Genomic DNA, 10,225 nt, shown 5'->3' on the forward strand with positions numbered 1-10,225 from the left:
TTACTCTTCTGTAATAACCTTGGAGTGTGCCTGAAGTGGCTCTGGTAGAGGGAAGAAACAGGAAGTAATCTTTTTTCTTTAATCCTCCATTGAAACTGAATGACCATGTAGCCAGCAACATAAAACATGCAACCAGAGCAGGAGATGGAGCTGAAGAAGGATCCTGTACTCCACTGATCAGTTGCCTGGTCCCCTTTCCTAGGGCTGCATGTTAATTTTACAATAGACATAATAAAATCAGCTGAGAAAGCAGTCCCTGGCCATAGGCACAGAAGTGCCCTCTAGGATTCTGTTCTACCATGTAAATAGAGAAATTGTATAAGAGGAAAGGAGGAAAACAGGAACTGTTGAAAGTTAGACAGTAGGCCAGTGACAGGACTGGGAATAAAGCACAGATTTTCTGATTCCCAGGTCAGAGATTTGTTCACTGTTTTTTTGATGTTGTTGTTGTTTTTTGTTTTTATTGTTGTTATTTTTTTCCTTCTGATTAGCAGACTCCTGTGTGTTAAAATGCCACCAGACCAGAGCTGCAATAGGAATCTCGCTAACTGTGGTTTACGTCCATTTAGGTGGCTTTAATATCAGTGGGTAGAAAGGTGTATCTGAACTTCCATCTTGCCCTTATCTTTTTTTTGGCAGATATCCACAATGAAAGATTCTGAGCTGATGATTAAATTATTAAGAGATTTTATTCTGAAAGCCTTGATATATTATTCAAAGACAGACATTGACCTGAGGTTTATATATAAGAACATCTGATTTTCTTTCTCAAATTATATGGCAGTATTTCAGATTTCTAGAGCCAAAAACCAAAGAACACCCCATCCAACCTTATAATCACTTTGAAAGCTTAAATATTGGATGAACACATTTTGGATATGGCTAAAACCTATATTAATTTTATATCTTTTCATACAAGGGAGAATGCAGGCATTAACAACTGTGAGTGACATTTCTGGGAGAATTCCTTTCAGCCATAAATCCTGGAACAAACCTTGCAAAATCCACTCCTTACCATTAACCAACTCCAGGAAGGAGAAAGGAGAAATGAAAGTATAAAATTTCTCTTGACAATCTTCATAATATTACTGTCACCTCCCAGATACTCCCCTTCCTGTATAGAGGCAGTCAAGAAGCAATAGGATTTTGATGGAGGGGATGAACAGACATTATGTTGGAGAAGGTTGGTCTTTGATTTCCCTGTAGGCACAACAGATTCCTAAAATTTCAAAGTTCATGCCAGAGTTAATACTTGCAAAAGCACTACTAATTGATGCAGATGTCACTAGGGCCTGCAATGGGAATGTATCCAACTACAGCTCTGCTTCTGGAGGAGCTGGGAAGGAAATAGAGATCCTACAAAATGTAATTAATCAAGACCTCAGTGATATAGACCTCAGAGATCAGTGGGTCTGGGAGATGGTCTCCCAAGGGAACCACTCAATGTTTCTTCCTCCAGTGGAATATTAAAAAGAAACACCTCTTGATTCTGCCATTTTCTGTCTTCTCTTGGATCCCAGACTTTACTGCAGGACATACGCGGTGAAGAAGCCTAATCTTGAAGTGTAGCAGCCTGTAACAAAAGCACATCAATGTTAAGCAAGCAATATCTTTACTAGTGCGTGAAAAGATAGCATCTAATAAGCAGTTATTCAGTTGGAAACAAAACAAACCACTGGGGCCTTCACTACTTCTCATGTGAAACTTCACTACTCCTCTTCTGAAAAGGACACAGGACTTTCATCTTGCTTAAAAGATCACTGGCTGTGTTTTATGGCTTAGCTTAAATAGAGTGTCTAGCATCTAACAGATCAATATGGTGATTCAGTGGTGATTCAGGAAGACCAACCAATAAACACATCTGTCACTTTATTTGACAGTAGTCTGATCACCTAGACTAATTTTGGTTATCATCACTGACCTGTTGATGGCTAAAGTCAAATAATACATGTCTTACCCTAAATATTTTTTTTCAAAGTATACCATGGAATTTTGAATTCTTGTTTCCCTATAGGCAGAAGACAGAAATTCTGTTTCTACTCTCAGGCTCTTAAAAACTTTCAGACCTTTTGTTTTGAGTTCACTGCTCTGAAAAACAGTTTCATAATTATTTTTTTCTTACTCAGGTTAGACACTTGAGATCCCACAATGATAGGTGTAATATAACAAGAAAAAAAATAATTCCTTTAATGAGGTGTGATAGTTCGACACTAAACTGCAGAACATAACAGGAATTTTGGCACAGTTTTTATTGGGACCAGGATTTCCATTTCTAGATGTCCCTATTTCTTACAATGCATCAGATTTGTGAATAAATAAATAAATAAAGGTTACATCTAGAGGATTCTGAACTTGGAGCAAGGATAGGACCTAACAGCAGGCTGTAGGTTAGCTTGCAGTATGCTTAAAAAGCATTTATACCACTTAATACCTTGTAGTATTCTAGGAGGTTGAGTAGTACCTGGAAGATGAGAAGTGGACTCTCTGCAGATGGTACAAAACTGAAAGGAGTGGCTGATACACCACATGGGTGTTCTGACATTCAGAGGGACCAGACAGGATGGAGAAATGCCCTGAGTAGCTGGGAAGCAGCTTTGCAGAGAACATCCTTGGGGTCCCAGTGGACAACACGAGCCGGCAGTGTATATTTGTACCAAACAACGTCAACAGCTTCATGGGCTGCACTGGGTAGTCAGAAGGACAAGGGAGGTGATCCTTCTTTTCTCAGCCCTCTGGAGACACAGCTGTAGTGCTGTGTCCAGTTCTGGGCTCCTCAGAGAGCAAGAAGCACAAGAGAGATGAAAACTCCTTGAAGTGTGCCCAGCATAGGTCCATAAAGATGATATGGGACTGGAGCATCTTTCATATGAGGAGGTGTTGGATGTGTTCAGCATGGAGAAGAGAAAGCTCAGGTGAATCTTATCAATGCATATAAATACCTGATAGGGGGAATGAAGAAGGATACAGATTTTTGTCAGTCATATCTACTGATAAGATGAGGTAATGGGCACAAATTCCAAAAATAGGAAGCTCTATCAGAATACAAGAAAACATGTTTTTACTGTGAGGGTGGTGAAACACTGGAAAAGGTTGCCCTGAGAAGTTGTGGTCTTCATCTGTGGAGACAGTCAAAACCTGAGTGGACATAGTCTTGGGACACTTGATGCAGTTGACCCCCCTGGGCAGAGGGGTGGACTAGATGGGGAGAGATGACAGTCCCTTCAAACCTAAATGATTCTGTGATTCTTTCTCGTGTTAGTTTGCTTCAGGAAACCCTTTTACCAGCCATGTAGCTGAAACTGTGCCATGTGTTTGCTCTGTGCTTTGCAGTGTCATCTGAAATGGTTCAAATGTGCTTTGTGGTCTCTGAGGAGCTGCTGTAAATATACTAGCCCATCAGGTTATGATATTGTTCTTTCCTTATTTGAGAACCTTCGACTGAAAACCAACAGCAAAGTAATAAGTATTTTTAAAACATAGGCAAGAGCTGGGCCAAATTCAGTGTTGTGCTGTACATTTCTTGTTCACTTGAACTCAACATGTAAGTGACATAAATATACTTCTGTACTACTTGTCCTGTGATATGGGGTGGCAATATCTATTGTTACAGACAAAACTTTACCTGATCAAGTAACATGAAGTAAACAAAAAGGAGGCTGCCTCAGAATCATGTTTTACTTTTTAATTTCTATGAATGTCTAGGAACAATGTGGAGCATAGCACAGTCATATGAAAGCTAAATCCCTGTTTTACTATAATGTTCTCTGCAGAAAACTTCAGATTCCTTCTGGAGTGAGAAAAAAAAAAAGTATTTTGGAGTACAATGAAATGGTAGTTTTCAGTTTCTGATTTACAGGAGGTGTGTATGTTAATTCCAAGGAAGTTATGAAAAATAGTTTAAAAAACTAATGTCAGCATAAATTTACTATATTGGAAAATTCTGAGGATTTTACAAAGTGGAAAAAAATAGTTGAAAGCCACTACTTTAACAGACAGAAGTGTGAGGCCATGTTCTTTCCATCATGAGGTATATAAAAGTCTCTGTTCTGGGATGGTTGCAGTACAGGTGTGTTATGAGGCATAAGCGATTCGTCAGAGTTCACATTCTCTGTTTGCATATAGGCCTTTACAAATCAGCTGGCTGAGAAAAGACATTTACTGTTGTACATGGAAGCTCAGAGCTGCATGGTATGAGTGCAAATCCAGAGGAAGTTTCTTTAGAAAACAGCAATAGGAGAAAGAAGGATTTGTTCTGGTGTGGGAGCACCATCACCATTCAGACTGACTTGGAACTATGACCTACAATTATGCCAGTAGCAGCTCTTGTCCTCTTTCAAGGGTGTTAAAAATTGACGCAAATATAAATTATATATGAGAGACAAGTGGAGTACCCCAGGTGTTCTTGGCAAATGATGCCATGAAAATTAAATAAAATAAAGCCCTTTTAGGATGATCTGAACAAGCAATTTTTCTTGTTTCATGCTGAAGCCACTTGCCCACCATCGCTGCCTCACTACAGATGAGAAAAGAGACATTTTGAGGGCTCTTGAGCTTTATGAATGGTCGCAGTGAATCAGCACAGAATGATTTAGCACAGGTGTTCCTGTAATTGGGCTGCACAGGAAAAATTCGTTGTTCATTCAGCGATTCTCAATGTCACCTTTCCAGTGAGAAGTTCAAGTGAAAAGTCTGCTGACTGTCATGTCAATAAAATGCCTAAGTGTGGTGAATATACACAGCTTCAATATTTCCCCTACTTTACATTTTTAAAGGCTTATTTGTTAGATGTATTTATTTTCATCTCAATAAAAAGCATGTCACAGGTGGAATACTTTAAAAAGCCCCAACTAGGTCTGAAAAAGTTACTACTGAAGCAATTCTGATCCTCATGTTCATTGTGAAAGGACACTGACCCTTTGCTTGTTCCCAGTAGCAATTCTCAGCACCTCGTCAAGCTTCATTAAAATCTTGTATGATTTCTAAGATTGAACTTCTAAGGCTAGTTTGAGTAAGAAAAAAAATAGAAGAGAAAAATGCAACAAGATGCCTGAAAAACAGATGAATGCATCCATCAGAGAGATGAATATATTCTCCTGGAGTATTTGTTGTATGGGATATTTTTGACTATCAGAGCTGAGCAGAGGTTTTTTTTTTTTTTTTCTTCACAGATTCTATGCAAAAACCAAAAGCAATGTCATGAATTAAATTTGGAAATGAAATGGAACACTTATGCTCTGCAGGGCCTGGGAGAAACCCAGAACAGTTTCCACACGAGTTTCTTTAGCCTCTTTCAATCCCTGCATTAAAGTGTGACCATTCTTACATACTTTCTGTAATTAGAATATATTGTTTCTGTGCCAAGAGAGACAGGGGTCTGTGAAAAACATTTCCCCTTAAGAATATTTCTCAGCTCCTTTTCAGCCTCAGCTCTTTATATGTCACATTGCCAAAGCTAAAGAGAACTAGAGCTCCCTGTCAGTACATTAGTCCCTCAGTGTTTCATATGCTTGGAATACAATTTTCCTTTGTTGAATTTTCCCCCCATAGCAATCAAAGGTCCAGGTAAACGAAGCCTTATAGAAGCGAGGTGCATGCCACTACTTCAAAATCACACATTGAAATAGTTGAGCCTGGTAGTTCTTTATTGCTTATTATTACTTTTTAAAATTGCTCCAAAGAACCTGCCACACTTAAAGAGCAGTTTCCAGCCTATATTCAAGTTCTGCAACTCCTGTCCTTTATCCACAAAGGTGACTCCAACATTCATGGATGAACCAGCCTGCTCCAGAGCATCAGCTCAAGGGTGTGTTTGGGTACATGGTATCCCAAATGCTCTGGAGAGTTCACTGTGGCTGTAGTGAACTCATGCTGGCAGATTTGTTGATTGAATTAAATCACTCTTGGCTGCTTAGGGTATAAATACCCAAATCCATAGTAAGTCCCAAGGCAAGAATTTGGCCCATTGTCCAGTTCCTCTTGTGGTAAATGACAATTTTAACCCCTTCGACATGTAATCAGGAACCTCTCACAGCATCTTCCCGATGGCTTTTGGCATGCACTGAGTATGTGATATAATTGGGACTAAAATGTAAAACCCTGGGATTTCTATGCTACCTCCAAAATGCCAGGCTCGTTGGAAAGAGAACCTGTTGAGATTCAAGGAAGATAGCTGACCTGTCATACCGCTAGACTGGCTGATAGGAAGGTGTGTTGGAAAGAGGTAGGCAATTATCTGGGAAAGTGATACATTGATCCTGACCAAAACTGTGCCATGGACTGTGCTAAGAATCTATTTTTGGATCTGAATTATCATTGGACAATTATGTACAAAGGCTTGATTTCATGCATAGGTCCTAGTCAGTTTATTAATACAGATATTCTATGATTCTAAGGTTCTATATAGACTCAGACAACATCTAATCCTACCTTGGAAGAATGTTTGTGTGAAAGAGGCAAACTGCTAAAATGTGAGTTTTTGCACTTAACATAGCGATGAAATAAAAGACTTGGTTTAGTTTCCATGACACGATTACAAAACAGTGAGATTTGTTTATGCAGTGACAGACACATATTAAGGTTCTCCTTTCCAAAGAAAATAAGTTTTTTATTATTGCCTTCAAAGCAGAAAGGAAGAAAAAGAGACACATACAATGTAGACAAATGGGAAATCTCTTTTCAAAACTGCCAGAGATGCATATCTATAACATGTGAAATCCATATATTTAAACAGAAGAACATATGCTTTTCTTTCATGCAATAGAAGAAGACACAAAACAGTCTTTCTATGACTTTACTCATTCTCATATGTAGAGAGTAGAGAGTATTGCAGTAAAAATGGTGTGTTAACATCTTAAAATTCTTAGACATAGCAAAAGTTTGACCTGACCTCTTCACTTCACCCTGCACATGCAAAAAACAGCCTTTGAAATGCTCCTTTTGTCTACTTGATTTCATTTATCCCTGAGAGGAAATTCTTAGTGTAGCTGTAAAGAGTACTATGAGATACACAGGCTCCAGAAAAGGGATTTAGGATGTTCAGAGGTCATTAGAAAAATAGCAGAGTTCCTTAAATCACTCTGTCAAGTTCAGGCTCAACACATTTTATTTTCTGTCCTTCACCAGCTGGCTGGTACAGACATCTCAGACTCTCCAGAGCCTACACTCCTTCACTAGCTATTTCAGTGTTGCATGCTAAGATCAAGGTTTCAAAATAAATCACATTCAGGAATCATTCAGTAAAGTTTGCAGGTGTTTGGTCCTGTGGGATGAATTTCTATTGAGATACACAGACATTTGCATCCAGATTAGCATTTCCTCTATATCCCTGCAAAGCAAGAGGCATTGCTCTTTCAAAAGTAGGAGGAGATTGCAATTCAATTCTAAAAAAATCCTGTATTTCTGTAAGAAATGTATTTCCTGTAAGAAATGTTTTCCTGTATTTCCTGTAAGAAATACAGGAAGAAAAGCTTAAGAATAATGTGGTGGAAAAAAAGATTGAATTCCCAGAGGTAACTAACAGGGATTTAGTTTGCATAACCAGTAATAACTGGAGGTATCTTCCAGTAAGCCTAAATCCTTCCCATGTTTTGGGTTAGGCCCTGAACTGACCCAAGGTCCCAAAAAGAAAGTTACTCCACCTGCTTTAATTAATCCTACAAGCAACTGCATTTACAAAGATTCTCCCTGCCTAGTCTGAAGTTTCCAGCTTCAGATGGCCACTGAAATGCAGAAGTGCTTGCCCTGGAGAGAATGGTGGAAGTCTTTTTCTTCCATGAGAAGAATAATCTTGGCAGATTGGGATTAGATTCCCACTCTTTCCTGTGTTTACAACCAAAGAGAAAGATCCATAATTTAGGAAGATTCAATGCTCCTTAGCAACGTCTAAATTCCCTTTTAATTCTAAGCAATACCTTAAATCTCTATTTTGGTATGGGATGAGCTGCTCATGATGGTACCAGTTTCTTGCTGTTCATTAAAATAATATGCTTCAATTTGACAATGTTATTTTTAGGCATTTAACATGAAATGAGATGAATACTCTTCCAAGAAGCCATGACTGAATAATCACGCATCAAGATACATTTGCACATTGGGGTTGAATGAATATTTGCGAAGGCAGTATTAATTCTAGAACCTCCTAAATTTTAAGTCTTTTAATTCACAGCCCTAACATTTACTAATATGCATATACTTCATGCAGTTCCTTAATTTCCTTTAGAAAGCATTGTGTTAAAATAGCATACTGCTGAGGAGATGAATGACTGCTTGAAAAGCTCTTGTTTGGATCTTTCATGAGGGTAGTGCCCAGCATGTGGAACTTCTAATGGCAGGAGGGAGCTGAGAGTGGTGCGAAGACGGTCATGGGAACTGCAATCTGCAAAGAATGCTGCTGCCAGACTGAAACAAAACCCAGTTTGGAACATTTTTGGAGACTGAAACTCTTGGGTGGTTTACTTGTCGGTTTCCTGCTTCTTATTTTAAATAGCAGAAGCAAAAAGTGTATCTCTGATGATAGGATTTTTGCCATCCCCTCTCTGTCAAATTTCACATTCTTAATACATTAAGTCAAAGAGACAAAGTTCTAGAATTTAGTGAAATGGCTGCAGGATTAAAACAACAACAATAACAACAACAACAAACATTTTTTCTTTTAAACATGGGGATAATTTCTATTTGGATACTAAGCTGTGGCACAACCTTAGCAAGGAGACTTAAGCCTGGAGTGTTAAAATTTGGCAGTTAGAAAACAACAAAAAACAGTCTCATAAAGTAAAGTGTGAGAGAAATCTAATTCTAGACATAGTTGCCTGTGCTGCTTTTTATCCAGCTTTGATCTCCAAGCTTAAAGCACAGAGATGGTGCCTTTTAATTTGGGGTGATACTGTCTGCAGACTGTCTCTGACTGAATAAAACTCTGCAGACGGACTTGTCTTTATGTTTGTTACTTTTTCCCCATAGCATGAAAAATAACCCAATTTTAACATTTGAAGTTACTTACGCTAAAGTAAACTCAGATATTTCCCATCCAAATGCCAGCCACATGCTCCCATGTTCTGCTCTCCTTGTGTCCTTCTCTTTTTATGTCGTTGTTTATATGTAAGGACATGCAGTAAACCAAATGGATAAATTAAACGGAATTAAGATTGCACATATTGATCTAAATAAAAATGTTCCTTTTTGTTTTAACATGGCTCTTACGAAAATACCGTGAAAAAATTTACTACTGTAACTAGAATCAGAATAAAAGATTGACAGTCTTTAGTTCCGTCAGTATCTTACCTTATTGTTGAGAAGAGCCTGTTCCTCCTGCCAAAGAAGACATCACACCTGAGAAGATATATGTGTTCATCTGTTTTACAGGCTACTTTTCTAGGAAATTCAGCTGAGATGGCTTTGTGAAATAAGTTGTTGTGTGTGCAGAATTCACAGGCAAATGCTGATTCTTCACAGATGTGTTCAAAAACATCTGGTCTCACTGTCAGAAAAAAAAAAAAAAACACAAAAAAAAACAAACAGCTTGCAGTTAACAAGAGCTAAGGATGTTTAAGCTGTTAACTCAAGGCATTTGAAAAAATTTGAAAAACCAAGCTCTGGTTTATCTGAAGACTTGCAGAAAGGATATAAAATGAGAATGTGCTACTGATTCTTCCTTAGTAAATGATATTCCATGTATGAAAGGATGTTTAGGCAAGGGATCACAATAGCATGGGCGAATAGTCAGGAAAGGACTTAACACTGTATGAAAGGTATCAGTGACAGATAAAGCTAGAATTAAAAATTTAGACACCTGTCTTTAGGAACAATTGTCATTCATATCCAGTTAGCAAAATCATATAAACATGGCGGCCAACTTAATCTGTGCCAAGGAACTTTTAAGCTCACAGCATTAAAAGAAGCCGTGGCCTAATTTAAAAAGGAGTGGCTACACTGGAAGACTCTCTTGGTCTGTTAGCAGCTCCAGTTCTTTCTGTAGTTGCTGTGAAGGCTTGTCAATTTGCCATATTTCTTAATCAGTCATTTTACTGTAGGGACGACAGCTGAGGGATTTGTTTTAAAACAAATACATAAATGAATGCAATTGTAAGACTTTAGCTATGTGACTTTTGCTCAGAATTGTCTTGTCTGAAGCATAGTTTTGGTGTTAAAAAAAAAAGATCCTCTTCTAGGTCCATAAATACTCATGGAGAATCCAGTATGTTAGGCACAAATAATTCAGACATCAAGT

The 10,225-nt window shown here is 38.2% G+C and overlaps 1 long non-coding RNA gene across 1 annotated transcript in view; it reads right to left on the reverse strand.

The window, feature by feature from the left end:
• Positions 1–752: 752 nt before the first annotated feature.
• LOC136789622 (uncharacterized) overlaps positions 753–10,225 on the reverse strand; it is an 18,030-nt gene continuing 8,557 nt past the window's right edge. Inside the window, exons 2-3 of the long non-coding RNA XR_010828420.1 lie at positions 9,280–9,475; positions 753–1,573 (exon numbers count right to left, since the gene is read on the reverse strand). This is a non-coding gene — a long non-coding RNA (uncharacterized lncRNA). The remainder of the gene's footprint in view (positions 1,574–9,279; positions 9,476–10,225) is intronic.

The sequence above is a fragment of the Anser cygnoides genome, chromosome 1, assembly GCF_040182565.1.
Source record: "Anser cygnoides isolate HZ-2024a breed goose chromosome 1, Taihu_goose_T2T_genome, whole genome shotgun sequence".
Lineage (NCBI taxonomy): Eukaryota > Metazoa > Chordata > Aves > Anseriformes > Anatidae > Anser > Anser cygnoides.